This window comes from Magnolia sinica, chromosome 16, assembly GCF_029962835.1.
Source record: "Magnolia sinica isolate HGM2019 chromosome 16, MsV1, whole genome shotgun sequence".
NCBI lineage: Eukaryota > Viridiplantae > Streptophyta > Magnoliopsida > Magnoliales > Magnoliaceae > Magnolia > Magnolia sinica.
Window position 1 is genome coordinate 18,456,311 of NC_080588.1, and position 8,334 is coordinate 18,464,644.

The window sequence follows — 8,334 nt, forward strand, 5'->3', positions numbered from 1 at the left end:
GAGTTTCTAGTTCAATCATTTCTATGGTTGGATAAACCTCTTAGCTAAGGCTAAGAGGTGAAGCTTGTTGCATGATTGGGATGTTTACTTTGTTTTCATTCATGTTTTAATGAACTCTCTTAGATTCTAGTTTGATTATGACGGAATGCTTTCAGTTTTTAATGGTTTGTTGTGACTTAAATTACAATAGATCTGCGATAGCTTTCAGTATGTTCTTTTCATGTTTGGAGATTGTGAAATTAGGCAATCCCGTTGTTCACCATCGTCCCATGGGCATGGTTGGGTGATGGAATCCTCCTTAATTTTCACCGTTCTTTTATGATTGGTTGTGGGTTTGGTAAATTTTTGTTGTTTGCTTTGTCTCCTGGGCATGGTTAGGTGATGGAATCACTTCCAAATCCTCACAACTCTCATCCATTGATGATTAGATCCATGAGAAGTTCAGAGATCTGACAAATCTCTTCGTCCTTGAATCAAGCAAGGTAGCATCTTGAGAACCTACAAGTGGATCCTTGGAAACCCTAGTTTTCCCACCTTTGAATTTACAAGTTTTAGTTAAATAATTCACCATTATTCTCTCAAATATTCCAGTTTTAGGTTTTCATCTTTCTCTAGTTCTAGTTCTAGTTTCTTTCGAAAGACACACAAGTTCAGTCCCTGTGGATTTGACCTTGGTCTTACCGAGATTATTACTACATCGCGACCCTACACTTGGGGTTATGAACACGCACTTCTTGACTTAGGTTCGAGCGTAAATCTGATCTCATACTCAGTTTATGAACAATTGGGATTAGGTGAATTAAAACCCACCCGGACCACATTAAAACTTGCCGATCGCTCAGTTCATATACCAAGAGGGATAATTGAGGATGTGTTGGTCCAGGTTGACAAATTTTACTACCCAGTAGATTTTATCGTCCTGGACACTCAACCCATCGTGAATATGAGTACTCAAATTCCCATCATTCTTGGTTGCCCGTTCCTTGCCACATCAAATGCAATCATTAATTGTAGGAATAGAGTCATGAATTTATCTTTTGGGAATATGACATTGGAACTCAATATCTTTTTCCATATGAGCAAACAGGAAGATGATGATGACGATGCCCACGATATTAACTTGATTGATTCTTTTGTGGAAGATAGAACACTTCTGACTTTATCTTTTGATCCTCTAGAGATGTGCGTGGCCCACTCCCATGATTTAAATGATGATATGATTAGGGAGATGGGAACCATGCTTGATACTATGCCAGTACTTGAAGTTAACCGGTGGAGGCCACAATTTGAAGAATTACCCCAAACTGATGTAGTGCCTCTACCTTCTAACCTCAAGGCATCGAAGCTTGACTTAAAAACTTTACCCTTTGATTTGAAATATGTCTATTTAGGTCAAGATGAGATATACCCGCTAGTGATTTCTTCCCACCTTAAGTAAGAACAGGAGAGTATGCTTATCTCTACTCTTATTGAGCACAAAAGAGCCCTTGGATGGTCGATTATAGACCTTAAGGGAATTGACCCTTTGATTTGTACTCATCGCATTTACTTAGAGGATAATGCGAAGTCCTCCCAGCAACCACAACGTAGACTAAATTCAAACATGAAGGAAGTGGTTAAGGCTGAGTACTTAAACTATTAGATGTGAGTATCATATAACCTATATTTGATATTTAATGGGTAAGTCCAACTTAGGTGGTTCCTAAGAAGTCCGGAATCACCATCGTAGCCAATGCCAATAATGAACTCATGCTAACTAGAGTTACTACTGGTTGGAGAATGTGCATTGACTATAGGAAATTGAATACCGTTATGAGGAAGGATCACTTTTCTTTGCCCTTCATTGATCAAAATTTGGAAAGGCTAGCTGGTCACTCGTACTACTGCTTCCTCGACTGGTATTCGGGCCACAACCAGATAGAGATAAGCCTTGAAGATCAGGAGAAGACTACATTTACATATCCCTTTGGCACATTTGCTTACCGAACGATGTCATTCAGACTTTGTATTACCCCCGCCACTTTTTAACAATGCATGATGAGTATTTTTCTGACATGGTGGACTAATATTTAGAGGTCTTTATGGATGACTTCTCTATTTTTGGTCCATCCTTCAACGATTGTTTGGAGAATCTTAAATGTGTGCTGAAGCGATGTGAGGAAAAGAACTTAGTACTAAATTGGGAAGAGTGTCACTTCATGGTTCATAAGGGAATTGTCCTTAGACACATCATCTCGTCCAAGAGAATTAAGGTAGATAAGGCTAAGATTGATCTTATCTCTAACTTACCTCGACCCAAGAACATACGAGACATGAGATCCTTCCTAGGACACGCTGGATTTTATAGATGATTCATAAAGGACTTTAGTCACCTCTCTCATCCTTTATGTAATCTACTTCAAAAGGACATACCATACAAGTGAACTGAGTAATGTCAAGAAGCTTTTTTTAAGCTCAAGGGCATGTTAACCACTGCACCTATCATGCAACCACCCGACTAGCACGTTCCTTTTGAACTTATGTGTGATGCGTTTGACTATGCTATCGAGGCGATGTTAGGCTAGAGAAAAGAAAAGAAGCCATATGTTATTCATTATGCAAGTAGGACTCTAAATCCTTCCCAAGTGAATTATTCTACTACAGAAAAAGAACTTTTAGCGCTCTGGACAAATTTAAGTCCTATTTGTTTGGATCCAAGATCATCATATACACCAATCATATGGTACTCAAGTATCTTCTTTCCAAGAATGACGCTAACCCCGTCTGATACGATGGATCCTCCTACTCCAAGAATTTGATTTGGAAATAAAAGATGAAAAGGGAGTAGAAAATGTAGTGGCTGACCAACTTTCGAGACTTGACCTCCCTGATTCCCATGAGATGACATCTATAAATGACATGTTCCTTGACGAACAATTGTTTAAAGTCTCCCACTCACCTTGGTTTGCTGATATTGCTAATTATCTTACCACAAGTTTCACGCCAACACATTAGACTATGCAAGATAAGAAGAAATTCGTCTCCGAGGTACGTAAATTCTTTTAGGATGATTCATATTTATTTAAATATTACCCAAAACAGATTCTATGGAGATGTGTGCCAGAAAATGAACACCAAAGTGTTATCTCCTTCTATTACTCTCAGGCCTATGGTGGTCACTTTTCTGGTAAAAAACCATGGCCAAAATTCTGCAATGCGGTTTCTATTGGCCCACTATGTTCAAAGATACTTTTAATTTTTGCAAAGCTTATGAGCGTTGTTTAAAGTTGGGAGCATTGTCCCATCAAAATATGATGCATTTGAACCCCATTCTGATCATTGAAGCATTTAATTGCCAGGGCATTGATTTCATAGGACCATTCCCCCAATCCTTTAGGAATTTGTATATTTTGCTAGAAGTAGACTATCAATAAATGGGTCGAAGCAATCCCATGCTGGAATAATGACCATCAAATGGTCATTAAATTTTTAAAAGAGAACATCCTTTTTCAGTTTGGAACACCTCATGCCATCATGAGTGATGGAGGTTCATATTTTTGTAATAGGCCATTTACAAATGTAATGAAGAAATATGATATCTCTCATAAGGTGAGCACTCCATACCACCCACAAACAAGTGGGCAAGCTGAGATTTCCAATAAGAAAATTAAACATATCTTGTAAAAAATGGTTAACCCTGACCGAAAGGATTGGTCAATCTGATTGACTGATGCTTTATGGGCTCACCGTACAGCCTTTAAAACTCCCATTAGAATGTCTCCCTTTAGACTCATCTATGGGAAAGCTTGCCACTTACCTGTGGAATTGGAACATAAAGCCTACTGGGTTGTTAAGAATTTGAACTTTGACATGGACAATGCTGGCTCGCTGCGCAAATTACAACTAAATGAACTTGAGGAGATCTGGAACAATACATACGAGAACTTGAGAATTTACAAGGACTGGACGAAGGTGTTCCATGATAGGAACACCCTTCGGAAATCATTCTTGACTGGTCAAAGTCCTTTTGTACAATTCTTAGTTATATCTTTTTTCGGGTAAACTCCAATCTCGTTGGACCAACCCTTTTACTATTACTAATGCTTATCGTCATGGGGCCATTGAGTTAAAGAATCCAAACAATGACAATACTTTTAAAGTAAATGGACATCGATTAAAGCCATTTTTTGAGAAATTTGATTCAGAGGACATGTCCATGCCTCTGACTGATCCTGTCTATCAGGATTGATCTCCTAGTCTAATGGAGGTATAGTTCAATTTATTTGCTTTCATAGGATTTAGGACTGGGGTAGTTTTGCTTTCAACTTGTTTTATTTTTATTTTGTGCTAACCCATGTTATGCTAAGATTCATGGAAAAAACCTCAGAATATCTTCTCCAGGTACTATCTTTCCATCACTACTCCATTTCTTTTCGTTGTCTCATGTGCATTACATGTTTATTTCTTTTAAATTGAGAACAATGTAGATTTTAGGTTAGGGGGTGTGGATTAGGTAAACTAATCAGTATTTTGTTTAGTTCTGATTAGAAATTGTGAAATTTTTGAATTTTTCAAACTAAAACTTGTTTGGAAGCGATGGTTTGTGTAAATAAGAATGCATTGAGTAGGATAATAAGATGAAGATTGAATCTTGAATTGTTGGAGTTTGATCACTCGAGTAAACTATCGAATGACTAAGAGGAAATTTGTATATTATATTAATCTAAATCACAAAAATATGTTCAATTTGCTTCCTTGGGATATGCTAGGATTTTTGATTGGTAGTATGTGAATCGTTGATAGATGTTGAAAATTAAGTCTGGAGAATTTTATGCACCCTAAAAGATGAAAAACCAGTTAAAAAAATAGGAGATTGACAAAAAGGCTATAAATGATGAAAAGAATGAAGAATGACAACATCTCTAAGGAATATGAAAAAGGTCTCTAAAAAGAATGTAATGTCTGAAAAAGAATGAATAAGGGTGACTGATATAAAATCAAAAAATTGAAAAGAAGGAAAAGGGGGATATGTTCGGAATCAGTACTTTAATGCTTAAACTACTCTTGATATGATGAACATGGCTAACATTATGAAATGATAGTGGGTTTGTCACGTCCCTAAATCTAGTGTTGGTAATCCATGATTACAATATACCAAAGTTTGGTTAACAGCCTCCGTAGAACTCTGATTTTGGGACTTCCAACTATTACATACTAAGTCCTATAAGCGGGGCTCTACAAGGAGGATTTCTGAAAGTAAAGATGACAAACACGTATCATTTCTCAAAATTTCATCACATTCACCATGTGTTACTATGTACAACTGAGCACATCAAGGCAAAACCAAAACATAAACCATGTCATATTTACTATACCTGATGTACATATTCAGGGTATTACAAAAAAATATTTACACTGGTATGTACAAAATAAAAAGGACAACTAGAGTCTATAACCTCTACTCTTGTAGCTCCCTACTCTCCGTACTCTCACCTGTAAAAAAAAAGAAGAAGAAAGGAAAGCTTAAGCTACTAAGCCCAGTGAGTGCGTGTGTGTAGTGAAAATGCATGTTTCATGTCATGCTCATATAATGCACAGGCCTGCTAGACTGATAACAATAAAATAAAGATATAATGCATTATGCCACTTTTTATGTTCTAAATCATTTTTATATACAAAGGTGGGACTTCTACCCACTTGTAACATACATACTCTTTCAATGTTTCCACAACTTTCCACATTTTCCAATTAGATCACCAAGGTCTGAAACAGAGGTGGGACTCACATATGATTGCTACCCACTTGTATAGACTTTTTCTACCGTGGTCAATTACAGAGGTGGGATTACATAGTTCACGGGCCGAACTAGTCTAACTTGCTTGTGTTAAACCTTACTATCTGCCTAACAGCGAGAAGTCATAAGTTGCCTGGCAAAATGATAGCGGACAATTTACAAGCTCGTCACACACAACCTATCTTTGCTTACCCATAAGCAGGTCAGGTCAAACCTCTTAACCAATCGACACACGTCGGTGGGAGTCACTGCCTACTTTGGTATTTTGGCATTCCAGTACTCTGTTCTTCCACCCGGTGTAGGCATTGGTTACTCCCAATGGTACCAATTGGGGTTTAGGGACTTTCACCCCTTGACCCTCTAATCATGTCCAGTTGAATTACAGATTTTACCAATGTGGTGTCCAACTCAAGTGATAATAATGTATGTTTCATCGCATTTACAATCACCATATGCATGAGTCCACACATAATCACAATATATCATGTTTTTCAAGGGAAGCATAAGATGACCTTCCTCATGTGGTCTCCTCATGAATTTAAGTTTCGCATAGGGTAGACACATTATGTGTCGCAACACAACCCACTATGATCACCATACCATGATATGAATCAGTCACTCTCAAACATACAATGATAGAACAACTATGAACCATGCATATGATATGCACATGACTTAACCAATCTAAATCTAATCCGAGATTCATTTCCGATATAAGACTTCATGCCAAAAGTATGCTTTTTCTTAAGAGTTAACTACATCAAAAGGAGGAAGGATAGCTCTTTCAAACATTTTTGTTAAACATGTAGCAGGGGGAAAAGTCTGGGTCACACAGATAGGTTTTTCCAGCAATAACTTACTCCAACTAAATCAGTTATAACTTAATCCAATTAAATCAGAGAATCCAGCAATAGAGTTTTCAAGGAAAATCCAACTAAATCATAAAATCTAGCAATAGGGTTTTCAAGGGTTTTCCAACTAAACCATAAAATTCAACAATAGGGTTTTCAAAGAAAACCCAACGCACATATATGCATGCTCCTAATATATGCACTCACCTGTAACTATCAGTGGATTGACTCTTAAACTCTACTTCTATTTCCTTTTCTTCTTCTTCTTCTTCTCAACATCAAACTTAATAAGAAAGAGAGTGCTAGAAATGAGTTGTTGAAAGAGGGTTTTTATGTTTATGGACTTGAAACTGGTTTTAAAATTAGTTTTTTGTTTAAAGAGAAGGTTTGGGAGGTGTTTTGTGATATTTTTGTAAAGTGTAAGCTTATGGTAACAATATAACAATGTTATTTAAGTAATTTGAACTAAAGTATTCTAAGGATTTTAAAAACATCGAGGTCATTTAAGTTATTTTATCAAAATATACATGTGCATATCTATTCATAACTTACAATCCGGGTGTCCTATTGACATGCCGTTTTCGCTAGTAACTCCGTAACTTGACTACGGTCACAATGGTTAGGCTCTTAGGCTTAGTGGATTTTGAAAACTCGATGATAGGGCTCCACTAGATAAAATAAGGACATAATTATCATTTCTCAGATTGTTTAATTTTAAGTCTGTATATTAAAATTCAGACTTCGGGTTGAAATACAGCTTGCGGCTCGATAACAGAACAACATTATGACCAAGTCAAAACATTCTCGAGGCCAATAGACCTATAGTCAATGGCTATCCAGTGTACGAACAAGATTTCGGGGCCTCGGGTCTTACAACTCTTCCCTCCTAAAAAAATTCGTCCTCGAAATTTCAAAACATATCCGATTATAGCAATACAATACAATAATAACTATATAATACTTATACGTACCTAGGAATCAAATAGATGAGGGTAACGACTACGTATCTCTGCTTCCCGTTCCCAGGTTTCTTCTTCTACAGAATGATAACCCCATTAGACTTTAACTGAGGGGATGACTTTAGTATGAAGAACTTGTTCTTTTCTATCCACGATACAGATTGGCTGCTCGATATATGATGAATCTTCCCGAACTGCTAAGGATTGCCAGTCAATGATAGGTGCTATTATCTTTGGATCACATTTACGAAGCATCGAGACGTGAAAAACATTATGAACTCCAAATAATTAGGGTGGTAAAGTGAGACGATAAGCTACGGTGTCAACTCGTTCAACAATATCAAAGGGCTCTGTAAACCTCGGGGCTAACTTTCCCTTAACACTAAATCATACTACACCTTTCACTGGTGAAACTCGGAGATATACACGGTTTTCCATGACAAACTCTAAGGGTCTATGCTGGCGATCTGCAAAACTCTTTTGTCGACTTTGAGCTGTAAGCATACGTTGTCGAATAAGATCAATCTTTTCAGATATTTTTCAGACAACCTCAGGACCTAAAAGACATCACTCACCAATTTTAGTCCAATAACTTGGGGACCTACAAGGTCTACCATATAACACCTCATAGGGAGCCATGCCAATAGTTGCCTGAAAATTATTATTATACGCAAACTCTGCTAATGGCAAGTGGTCGTCCCAACTACCAGAGAAATCTAATGCTAATGATTTGAGCATGTCCTCGAGAATC